This window comes from Bos javanicus, chromosome 15, assembly GCF_032452875.1.
Source record: "Bos javanicus breed banteng chromosome 15, ARS-OSU_banteng_1.0, whole genome shotgun sequence".
NCBI classification, from domain to species: domain Eukaryota; kingdom Metazoa; phylum Chordata; class Mammalia; order Artiodactyla; family Bovidae; genus Bos; species Bos javanicus.
This window is the reverse complement of record NC_083882.1, coordinates 42,016,408-42,028,666: the sequence shown is the minus strand read 5'-3', so window position 1 is coordinate 42,028,666 and position 12,259 is coordinate 42,016,408. Positions and strand designations below refer to the sequence as shown.

The following is a 12,259-nucleotide window of genomic DNA, read 5'->3' as shown; positions in this document are numbered from 1 at the left end:
ATTAAAGAAGCTGATAAAATAATGGAGAATAAGACAACTTTAGTGGGCCAGATGGAGAACAACAATTGTAATGAACTAAATAAAAGCAAAATCATTGTTAAAAAGAAACCGAAGCAACTAAATCCATTTCATCTGAAAGTGGGTAATGAAGTGTTAAGGCAGAGGAAAAACTGGTGGAAGGACGGTCACTTCCGGTCTGAATGGGTCAGCCCTTGTGTCATAGACTACATTATGGAGAACGGGGGCACTGTTCTTCGAGACAGCTCTGGGGCTAGACTTAAACGACCTATCAAGATGTCCCACCTGAAGCCCTATGTCAGAGAATCGGGTGAACAAGATAGTCTCCATCTCTTACACGGTTCAGTAGTGGCAGATCATGACTATATTGGAATGCCCGAGCTGCCAGTTGGAGCATATCAAGCAAGTATTCTGGTGGAACATGCGGCTATTGGAGTAGACGACAGTGAGTTACTGATGTCAAGCAAGGATCGTGAACTATTAGAATACAGAAATGCCAAAATCTCTCCATTGATGGAAGATCATAATGCTCTTGAAAAGCAGACTTTTAGTCTCTTGGACTCTTCAAACCAAGTCCTTGAGTACTTAACTTAATAAACACAAAAATTCATTTAAAGTGCTATTTAGAGAATACATCACCTTGAATCTTATCTCTTCCATTCAAAAAGATTACATAGAAAAAGTATCTTGACAAACTCTTAATGACTAAATCCTGAAGGTTTATTTTGTAATTATTTATCTGAAGTTGTTCTTTTGTATATATATATGGATATATATATTTAGGCAAAGGAAGCATGTAATATATGGATATTATTTTTTCTTCTACAAACACAACAGGCAAAGCATGCTTGCTTCTTAGGAAGCAACTAAATTCCAACTCAAAACTTTGGTATTGTTACCATGTTTTCAGTTTCAATTTTTTAAAAATATTCCCCCCTTTTAAAAACTGTTTGAACTACCTAGAACTGCATTAATAAATATTTATTGAATGTGTTAAATGAAAAAAAAAAAAAAGAGTACTGGAGTGGGGTGCCATTGCAACCAGGAATCAACTCTTTTAAAAGATGAATCCTCTTTAGTCTGGCTGCTGGAATATAACTAACCAATATTTAACCCACTTATCGCTACTCAAATGCTTAATTAATTTTTTAAAATGTGTATGGGATTTAAAACTCTCACTTCATAGGGCCAGGATGCAAATCGAAAGGGCTTACTTATTCGTTCATTCATGATTCAAAAATTGATCACAGGCTACTTGCTAAACTCTGTATTAGCCCTAAGGACACAAAAAGGACTAAGAGAGAAACTACCCTAAAAAGGAATAAATAAGATGCTGGGATAGAATATAATAAGGAGAAGCTACTTGCACGAAGAGGAAAACAACATTCTTTGTTGCAACTTTTGTTCTCCTCCTGCCAATCTCCACATAACAACCAGTGACGATGTTATACCCTGGGAAACTGGAGCATGTCACTTTCCTACTTCAAATCCATTAAGTGCGCTCCTTTATATTGAGGACAAAACCAAGCTCTCCAACAAAATGTGGCCTATCATTCCAACCCCATCTCATGTCCTTCTCTTCTGTGTTTGCTGTGCTCACCACACTGGTCTTTTTTTTTTTTTTTTTAATAGCTTCTTCAAATAAGCCAAGCTGTTTTCTATCTCCCAACCTCTGGATATGTAGCTCTCTCTACCTTGAATGTTTCTGCCTTCATCTCCATGAAGCTAGCGACTTCTTATCCGTCAAATGTCAGCCTAAATGTCACCCACCAGCAAGACCTTCTCTGTTTACCCTGTCCAAAGCATGTCCACTGCTAGTTCTGTATGGTATCAAAATATATTTCAAGCCTTCAATTAATAAAGCAGTTTGATATGAGAATAAATGAATGAAACCAAAGAAACATAAGACATAAACTCTAATGCACAAGGGAATTTACTGTAAAAATGGAAAAGTGAGATTTCAAAATGCTGGGGAAAAGAGGCTAGTGAATAAAAGTGAGTAGTGATGGCACAACTCGTCTGTATACATTGAGACAAAAACACAGCTGGGATCTTATTCCTTATACCCAATTCTGATATATCAAATATGAACTGTAAAAAATAACTCAAAAAATATCCTTAAAAGCATGTTAACTAAATGCTAATCTAAGACAGAGGCTTTTCTAAAAAGACTATGAAATCTAGAAACTATATGGGGAAGAATTAGTCAAGTTCTCTAGGTAGCAATGTAACTTTGGAATGAAAAAAAAAAAGGAAAATAATGACAGAAACTGAAATTTAAATGAAAGGCTAAGTTTCAAAACAGGGAAAACAAATTCAAAGAACTCTTTTCCTTAATTTAGATAGAACTGATATAAATGAATATTTTTAAAAATAGCTCAATAGAAAAGTGTGCAAAGGATAGAAAGAGTTCATAAACAAAGCAAATTTAAAAGATAATAAACATGTGGAAAGATGCTCTAATTCACACATATTTAAAGAAATGCACATCAAAATGGCAAGAAAACTTTTTTTTTTTTTCCCTTATCAAACCAGTACAAGACTTTTCAGATGCTGGGAGGGATATGAAGAAACTAATACTCTGGCTTCCCAGGTGGCTGTAGTGTCTACAATCTGCCTGCCAGTGCAGGAGATGCAAGAGCTGTAGGTTTGATCCCTGGGTCAGGAAGATCCCCTGGAGTAGGAAATGGCAACCCACTCCAGTATTCTTGCCTGGAAAATCTCATGGATGGAGGAGCCTGGTGGCTACCATCCGCGGGGGTCACAGAGTTTGACACAACTGAGCACAGGCACACAACACTCTCATTCACTTTTAAGGAATGCTATGCTAAGTCACTTCAGTCGTGTCCGACTCTGTGGGACCCCATAGACGGAAGCCCACCAGGCTCCCCCATCCCTGGGATTCTCAAGAACACTCAAGAACGGATTCTCCCCCGCCCCAAGAACACTGGAGTGGGTTGCCATTTCCTTCTCCAGTGCATGAAAGTGAAAAGTGAAAGTGAAGTCGCTCAGTCATGTCCGACTCTTAGTGACCCCCTGGACTGCAGCCTACCAGGTTCCTCCATCCATGGGATTTTCCAGGCAAGAGTACTGGAGTGGGGTGCCATTGCCTTCTCCGACTTTTAAGGAAAGGAGGGTGCAAATTGATACAGTTTCTTACTGCAGATAAGTTTGATAAATACCAAAATTTAAAAGGCACATATCCTTTCACATAGCAAAAAATTTAGATATGGTTATACCTGCAAGGAGATCCAGTCCATTCTAAAGGAGATCAGTCCTGGGTGTTGTTTGGAAGGACTGATGCTAAAGCTGAAACTCCAATACTTCGGCCACCTTATGCAAAGAGTTGGCTCATTGGAAAAGACTCTGATGCTGGGAGGGATTGGGGGCAGGAGGAGAAGGGGACAACAGAGGATGAGATGGCTGGATGGCATCACCGACTCGATGGATGTGAGTTTGAGTGAACTCCGGGAGATGGTGATGGACAGGGAGGCCTGGCGTGCTGCGATTCATGGGGTCGCAAAGAGTTGGACACGACTGAGCGACTGAACTGAACTGAACTGAACTGGTGTCACTTGTATCTCAATACAACTGGAAGAAAATAAATTATCCATCATTCACATGATGCAATATTTTTTTATTTTTAATTGAAGGATAATTGCTTTACAATATTGCCTTGGTTTCTACCAACCATCATCATGAAACAGCCATGGGTTTACCCATGTCCCCTCCCTCTTGGACATCCCTCCCACCTCCCTCCCCAGATGAAGCAATATTGTGCAGAGGTTAACAAGAATATGGGTGTTCTGGACATGCCAATGGGGAAAGACTTTTAATATATTAATTTTTAATATTTTAATTTTTAATTAATAATTACTTTTATTTAATTATTAATTCTCTTTTGTTATTGAAAGCATTCTGTAGAGGGGAATGATCCCTTTTGTATAATTTTTGGCATTGACACATAAGTGGGTAAGTGCATCTTTTTCTGGAAGGAATCATAGGAAACTATGCTTTTTACCTTTGAAGAGAGAAAATGGGATGGGAAGGGAAGGAACAAGATTCTCCATTTTCGTGTTTTCTGGAGTAAAGCTGAAGGACTTGAAAAGTTTCACCTTGTATTTATATTATTTTTTAACACTTTTTAAAAATTTGGCACTCAACTGTTTGTAATGAATTACGGCCTCAGTTCCGAATGCCCCTTTCATTTCGTGTGCTGTGCTAAACAACAGGATCCCTTTAAGCATTTCTCCTTTAAAGTGAGCAGGATGTGAAAACTTTCTTAATTGAGTGCACTGGAGGGATGCCGCAGGAGAGAGTAGGCTTTCCTGTCATTTCCAGGGTTGGAGGTGGGTGTGGGGACTAGAGCCTGCCCAGCCATGGCCCAGAGCACTGTCCCTCTGCAGCCCTGCAGCCTTAGCCTATGTAGAATAACCTTCCCTTAAAACTCAAAAACTTGAGCCCCGCCACATATTCTAAAGGGCTCCTCCCTAAGCCAGGGCCCCAGACCATCCACCCTTGTGACACATGCCCCCTCCTGCGTTCCAGGAGGTAGGAAAGCTTGTCCAGTGAGGCCAGAACAGCTCTGGCCTGCCCCAGTCAGCCAACTTCTCTGCCCTCCCATCGCAGAGCCCCACTGCTATGGACTGAATTTCCTCCTGCCTAAAATTCACATACATAGTTCTAACCCCCAGTGGGATGGTAGGTGGAAATGGGGCCTGTCCCCAATAAGAGCTCCTTTGTGAAGCAGTGAGTGCCCCTTCCTGAGAGGCTTGACAAAAGCTGAAGAGTCATGGATCAGGGATGTTAGAGAAATTATTCCTACATGAGGAAGAAACTGGGACTAGAAGATCTTTAATCTAGATAAAAAAGCATCTTTCTTTCTTGTTTTTGTTTGTTTGTTTGTTTGTTTGTTTTGAGTATAACTGCCTTACAATGTTGTATTAGTTTCTGCTGCACCACAATGTGAATCAGCGGTAAGTATAGATACATCCCTTCCCTCTTGAGTCTCCCTCCCACCCCACCCCTCCAAAAAAGTATATTTTAACAGAAGTAACATTCATCTAGAGACAGAAAAACCTGGGTTCACATTCTGGCTCCTCCACTTACAAGCTGTGTGATCTTGGATAACCAATTTAACTTTTTGAGCCTCAGTTCCTTGATTTATAAAATAGCAATAATTGTTCCCAACTTGTAAGGTTGTCATCTGGATTAGATGTTAACAGACGCAAAGTGGCTTGGACAGTGTCTGACCTAATATCAACATTCAGAGGTCCAACTCTAGGATTCTCTAACCCCAGGGTGTCTCAGCAGCAGTTCTCGGAGTGTGGTCCCTGGACCAAGAACACAAGCATCAGGAACTCATTAGAAATGCAAGCTCTCCATCCCACCTCACACCTACTGAGTCAGAAACTGGGATTGGGCCCCAGAAATCTAAGGTTTAACTAGCTCTCCAGGTGATGCTTATTACACTAAAGACTTTGAACGACTTTGAAAAGCAGTTCTCTAAGCAACAGTCTTGTCTCTGAAACATAAGAACGGGAAATCTCTCCAAAACTTGAAAAGTTCTCTTTTTTCCACCATAAAATAAAATTAGTGCTGAAATGTTGATCCAAATGACTTTTAAAAGGCAATTGCCTTTGTAAGCAGGTTTCGCAGGCAGGAGTCATGACTTGGGCTTGGCAAGCATGCCCTCAGCCAAAAAGCACTGATCAATTGACTTACTTTGGTTACACCATGTAAACCAGTAATTTGACCAATCATGAACTACACAGTTGAGCTGATTTTCCACACTCACAAAGGGGGTAAGTCAGCAGAATAGTTGGAAAAGAATTTCTTAAACTGTGATGCTTCTCTAGACGGGAAGTCACCTCGAGGGTAAGTAACAAGAATTCTCAGTGGAGTGCACATTAACTTTTTCTCTGCCCGAACAAGTCACAGAATTCAGTGATGTGTTTATCATATACATAAACCTGGACAAAGAATCAGGTTAAAGTAATTTTTAAACAGTTCTGACTCGATGGACGTGAGCCTGGGTGAACTCCGGGAGTTGGTGATGGACAGGGAGGCCTGGCGTGCTGCGATTCATGGGGTCGCAAAGAGTCGGACACGACTGAGCAACTGAACTGAACTGAAACTCATTTTATAAACAGAGGGGATCTTTTAATATACAGAACCTAGGATAATTCCATCAAAATAATCCATTTTTTCTTGAATTTGAAATGTTTCTCACGATTTTTAGGAATGAATGCAAAGATAAGTATTCACTTTTCAAAGTTCTGAGACTATCTTGAGAATTTTGTTTAAACAGTCAGGCAGAAAGCTTCATCTACACAAAGCAATAGCACCCAAATTCCTTGGGCACATTTGCTTTTGAAAGGAATATCCTTTACTGTGCATCCAACTGTGGCTTTTACCAAGCAGTTTAAAATCTATTTATGTACTGAGAACATCTAGGCTCCTTAAGCTGGGAGAGGGGAGTATTCAAAAAGTATTCTGACCTTGAGGAAAGGAAGAATTGGAGGGGAGAAAAGACTGCATTCAAAATAGGTATTTTAGGGACTTCCCTGGGGGTCCCGGGGTTAAGACTGTGCTTCCAATGCAGAGGGATGACTGGTTTGCTCCCTGGTTGGGTAATTAAGATCTCACCTGCCACTCAAACAAAATTGGTATTTTAGCCTCTTTCCATGCTGACACTGCTCTCACAAACATGGTGAATGTTTCTAAAACCCACCAGACTTTCTATAAGAAGTGTGGCAAGCACCAACTGCACGAAGTGACACACGCCAGGAAGGGCAAGGATTCTCTGCCTGCCTAGGAAAAGCGGCATTATGCCAGGAAGCAGAGTGACTATGGTGGCGAGACTAAGCCGATTTTCCGGAAAAAGGCTAAAACTACAAAGAAGATTGTGCTGCAGCTCGAATGCACGAAGCCCAACTACAAGAGAATCTTGGCTAAAAAGAGGTACACGCATTTTGAGCTGGGAGGAGATAAGAAGAGAAAGAGGCAAGTGATCCCGTTCTGAGCTTCACAGTTTTATTATGAAGACAGTAGAAGTTTGAGATTGTTTACCTCAAAAAAAAAAAAAAAAGGTATTTTAAATATACTGTGATATACTGACATGGAGAACAGACTTGTGGTTGCCAAGGGGGAGAGGATTGGGGGGCGGATGGAGGGGAAGTTGGGATTAGCAGATGCAAGCTATTATATATAGGATGGATAAACACAAGTCCTACTGCATAACACAGGGCACTATATTCAATATCCTGTGATAAACCTTAATGGAAAAGAATATTTAAAAAAGAATATATATATGTGTGTGTATAAATTAGCAAAACATTGTAAATCAACTATATTTCAATTTTTCTAATGTAAAAAAATAAATTAGTATACTGTGATACATACTTTTTTCCAAAAAGAAAGGAGGAGAATGGGGCAACAGAGGATGAGATGGATGGATGGCATCACTGACTCAATGGACATGAGTTTAAGCAAACTCCGGGAGACAGTGAAGGACAGGGAGGCCTGGCATGCTGCAGTCCGTGGGGTCACAAAGAGTTGGACAGGACTTAGCGACTGAACAACAAAACTGAATATAGTTCAATGCCAAGCTATTTTTGGAGACAATAAGACAAATAGAAAGGAGAGAGTTTCTTGAATGATGCTAGAAAGGAAGGCTTCTTGGAGGAGATGGGACATGAAATAAAATGTATATTTTAAGGCAGGCAAGAACATTTAAACAAAATTCTGCCTTTCTGTTCCATTTGGGCCTCTTTCCTTCCTCCCTAATGTGCAGTGTGGGTCTATCTGCATTACAAGTTAACCAGAGCTCCTCAAAGATGGAAATTCCTACTCGAACTTAAACATCAATTTTTTTTCTTCTTTCTTCTGATGCTAGCAACATAACTTCCCAAAAGATTCACATTCCTTCCCAAGTCTGTAGGCAGTCGTAGGAACTTACTGCTCAATTTGTACATGTTTACCTGGACTATGTATTTTTGGTGAATGTTATATATCAGTCTATCATTTTGATGTATGATCCTTTGTCTCAAGAATGTATATGACCTTGCCTTCAACTTCTAACAGGTCTCAGAGCTTCTGAGAGTCTGTTTCCTGGGTTCTAATCCTCAGTTTGGCCCAAATAAAATCCTCTTTTTTCTTCTTAATGTGACTTTTAATTGAATATTTGTCAACATACACATAATGAATGTCAAAGAACTGGTAAGTTTTAATGCTGGGATGTGGGCGTCCCTTGTAGCTCAGCAGTAATGAATCTGCCTGCCAATGCAGGAGACTCAAATTCAGTTCCTGGGTCATGAAGATCCCCTGCAGAAGGAAACAGCAACCCACTCCAGTATTCTTGCCTGGGAAATCCAAGGAACCGAGGAGCCTGACAGGCTACAGTCCATGGGGTCAGACACGATTTAGCAACTAAAGAACAACAATGCTGGGATGTACTCACTTGTCACTGGCCGTTAAAGAGTGTTATTCTTGCCATTAAGATTTTGCTTGAAATGGTTCCCACATTCCGCCTATTCAAATCCTACCCATTTCAAAGTCCATCTTCTTTTCTTCTTTCAACAAGAATCTATAACGTCCTTAAAATAAGAAGGGACCTTGTGCTTCTTACCTTTGGGGACAATAAGAAGAGAAGAAGTGATGACTTTGAGAGACTGACATCTTATCTGAAGTAGAAAACCCCAAGGGATAGAGCATATGGTTGTGGTTTCCAAAGTAGAGTCACATGCATGTTGGCCCATCACTTTATACCTCATCTTATTTCCACACTGATCCCAGGAGAGAGATATGACCACCCGCCTTGGCCTCCATACCTTTGACAGATTACTGTACCCATGTCATAAAGCTGTTCTGAAGATTAAAGGAGTTTTGGCATTTCAAGTAATGGAACAAGCAAACATTCAGTACCTCTTAGTTACTACTATTTAATTTCTAGTAGGGGAAGTACTCCAGTGTTCTTGCCTGGAGAATCCCAGGGACAGGGGAGCCTGGTGGGCTGCCGTCTATGGGGTCACACAGAGTCGGACATGACTGAAGCGACTTAGCAGCAGCAGGGGAAGTAAGGGCCAATCAATCAAAAATATTAAGTAACTTGCCCAGTCATGCCAGGGATACCACACACTTACGGATAATTCCTATGCTAATGTCTTGCCTTGAGAATTCCCAGACCAAGAGGAAAATGTCAGATACTCAATCTACCTGATATATAGACTCTGTGGTTGCAACTTCTTGAGGGAGATTCTCCCACCCCTCTCCCACTACCAACTGCAAATTTTATACCCTGAGACCAGACTGTTATCTGTATTGGTGGGATTTCTTTCCTTACCCTCTTTTACTTAGAGAATAGCCTCTTAAGGATTCTAGCATAAGCCCCAAACCTCTAATTCTCTCTCTCTGTGAGCATTAAAACTCAATGCCTTGAAGTAATGGGAAACAATCCTACTTTTACCCACCACTATCTGGGTAGTCTTAGCATGGGCTTTAGTTTCTGTCATTCAGATCAGTAGATCTCTCAGCTGTGCATTTACAAGGACATGCCATACTATAATGTTCTCATTGCTTTTTTTTTTTTTTTAATTCAGTATATCTAGGTTATCTAGCAGCATATTAAACATGTCTAGCAGAAGGATTTTCTGGTTATTTTAGTTTGCCAGAACTAAGATTTCTATCATAGTTTTTCTTTTTTTACTGACAATGAAATTATTAATAGTTCTGTTGATCTTTACATTCCCAGTTCTTATCTAAAGCAGCATTTTATATAGTTTTAAATTCCTGAAAATAGGCTCATGTTTTAGAGATGAAAGTTTATTAAAAACCTAGAGGTGGGGGAATAATAAGGGGAAAAAAAAAAAACCTAAAGGAAACTGTGACATAGATCATAAAACAACTGCCCAGAAAAATGTAATGACAAACTATAAGCCTAAAAAGTTTTACTAATGATCAGGTGTCCCACTACTACAGAAACAAGCCTTATTTTTAAAAATGACAAGGAAAAGCACAATTTAAAAATTCTCCTGGGAACTTCCCTCATGGTCCAGTGGTTAAGACTTGACCTTCCAAAGCAAGGGGCATGGGTTCAATCCCTGGTCAGGGAAATGAGATCCCACATGCCTCATGGCCAAAAATACCAAAACATAATACAGAAACAATATTGTAACAAATTCAATGAAGACTTTAAAAATGGTCCTCATAAAAAATAATCTTTAAAAAATTAAAATTCACCTGCAAAGACATATCCTATGATATGCTCTGTTAAGGCCTGCATTGTGTCTTCCCGTAATTCAGATGTTGTAATCCTAACCCCAAGTGCCACAGAATTTGACTTATTTGGAATTAGATCTTGAAAGAGGTAATTAAGTTAAAATGAGGTCACTAGGGTTAGTCCTAATCCAATTATGACTGGCCTCCTTAAAAGAAGAAAAAATTAGGGCACACACACCCAAGGGACGGCCAGGTGGAGACAGAGGGAGAAGACACCACATACAACCCAAAGAGAGAAGAATCCTCAGAAGAAACCAGCCCTGCAGACACCTTGATCTTGGACTTTGAGCCTCCAGAATTATGAGAAAATAAATTTCTGTTGTTTAAGTCACCAGGCCTGTGGTACTTTCTTGTGGCAGCCCTAGCAAATGAATGCAATTCCTATTCTTTCTTAATAATATATACAAACTACTTAAAATATATACCCCTTTGTGTCCTGCTATTTAGGGGGCAGGGTGGAAGGGAGAGTCAAGAGGGAAGGGATGTATGTATACATACAGCCGATTCACTTTGTTGTACAGCAGAGACTAATACAATGTTGTAAAACAATCATACTCCCATAATAGAAAATATAAATAAATAAAAGATATCTAATTTGAGATCTCAAATATTCTTTACCGAAAGATCAAATATTTCAATTAGTACTATATTTGATCAACATGTAAAACAGCTCACTCTTCAGAATGGTTAAATATACATGTTTACCAACACTACAACCAACCACAGAAAGAATCAACATCAGAAAGCTGAAGAATCTTAGCAATCTATTTGGAATACGTACTCAACAAAACCTACACTGACCAAATACACTAACTACTTTACCTTGATCTGGGCCACTCAAGCCCAATGTGGAGCACAGCATTTGTGAACGGACTTTGCACACTCATGTCAGCTGAAGCAAAATCTCTGTACTCACTACCAAACTAGATCTGCAGCTTAAAAACGTCTAATTTTAGGCTTCCCTGGTGGTTCAGTGGTTATGAATCCTCCTGCCAGTACAGGGGACTCGGGCTCAATCCCTGATCTGGAAAGACCGCCCCCCCCCCCCCGCCCCCATGGCACAGAGCAACTAATCTCAAGCGCCACAATTACTAAGCCAGGGCTCCAAAGCCCGTGAGCCACAACTACTGAAGCCCGCGGGCCCAGAGCCGGCTCCACAACTAGAGAAGCCACCACAGTGAGAAGCCCTGCGCACAGCAATGAAGACTCACCACAGCCAATATATAAATAAATACATCTTTTAAAAAAAGTTGAATTTCACCCATGTCTGCTATGGTTAGGGGAAAACAAAAGGCTGCCTGTCACTCTCTGTATCAAGTCCCAGTGGTTGCCTCATGATTTTCTCTCCTTCTAGTCTTCTAATTCCTTACAGAACTTCTTCCCCTACCTGCCTACTGCATATGCTACAGTTCCTCATAGCTTGGGCTGGGCCCTCCCTTGTCACTCTACATTCTCACTTGAGTTTATCTCAACCTGTCCCATAATTTTAAATTTCATCTATATGCTAGGAGCTTTCAGACTTATTTCTCCAGTTCTTAGAAACTCTCTTCTAAGCTCCAGACCTGTATATTCAATAGCCTGTCTGATATCTGTCTCAGAGATGTGAGAGACAGGGCAGGCAACACACCTGAAACCCTACTAGGGATCTGCACTTGCCCAAATGTGCTCCTCCACTAATCATATGTATCTTGGAAAATGGCACCTCATTCACCCAGTTGTCCATGCCAGAAACCTGGAAGTGCTTCCTGACACTACTTTTTCAATGACCCTTGTATCCAGTTCATTAGCAAAAGAAGTGAAAGTGAAAGTCACTCAGTCGTGTCCAACTCTTTGCGACCCCATGGACTATACAGTCCATGGAATTCTCCAGGCCGGAACACTGGAGTGGGTGGCCTTTCCCTTCTCCAGGGGATCTTCCCAACCCAGGGATCAAACCCAGATCTTCTATACTTCTGACAGATTC

The 12,259-nt window shown here is 40.5% G+C and overlaps 1 pseudogene; it reads left to right on the top strand.

Annotated features, from left to right (window-relative positions):
- Positions 1–6,500: 6,500 nt before the first annotated feature.
- LOC133261189 (large ribosomal subunit protein eL42-like) lies at positions 6,501–7,042 on the top strand (annotated as a pseudogene).
- Positions 7,043–12,259: the final 5,217 nt, after the last annotated feature.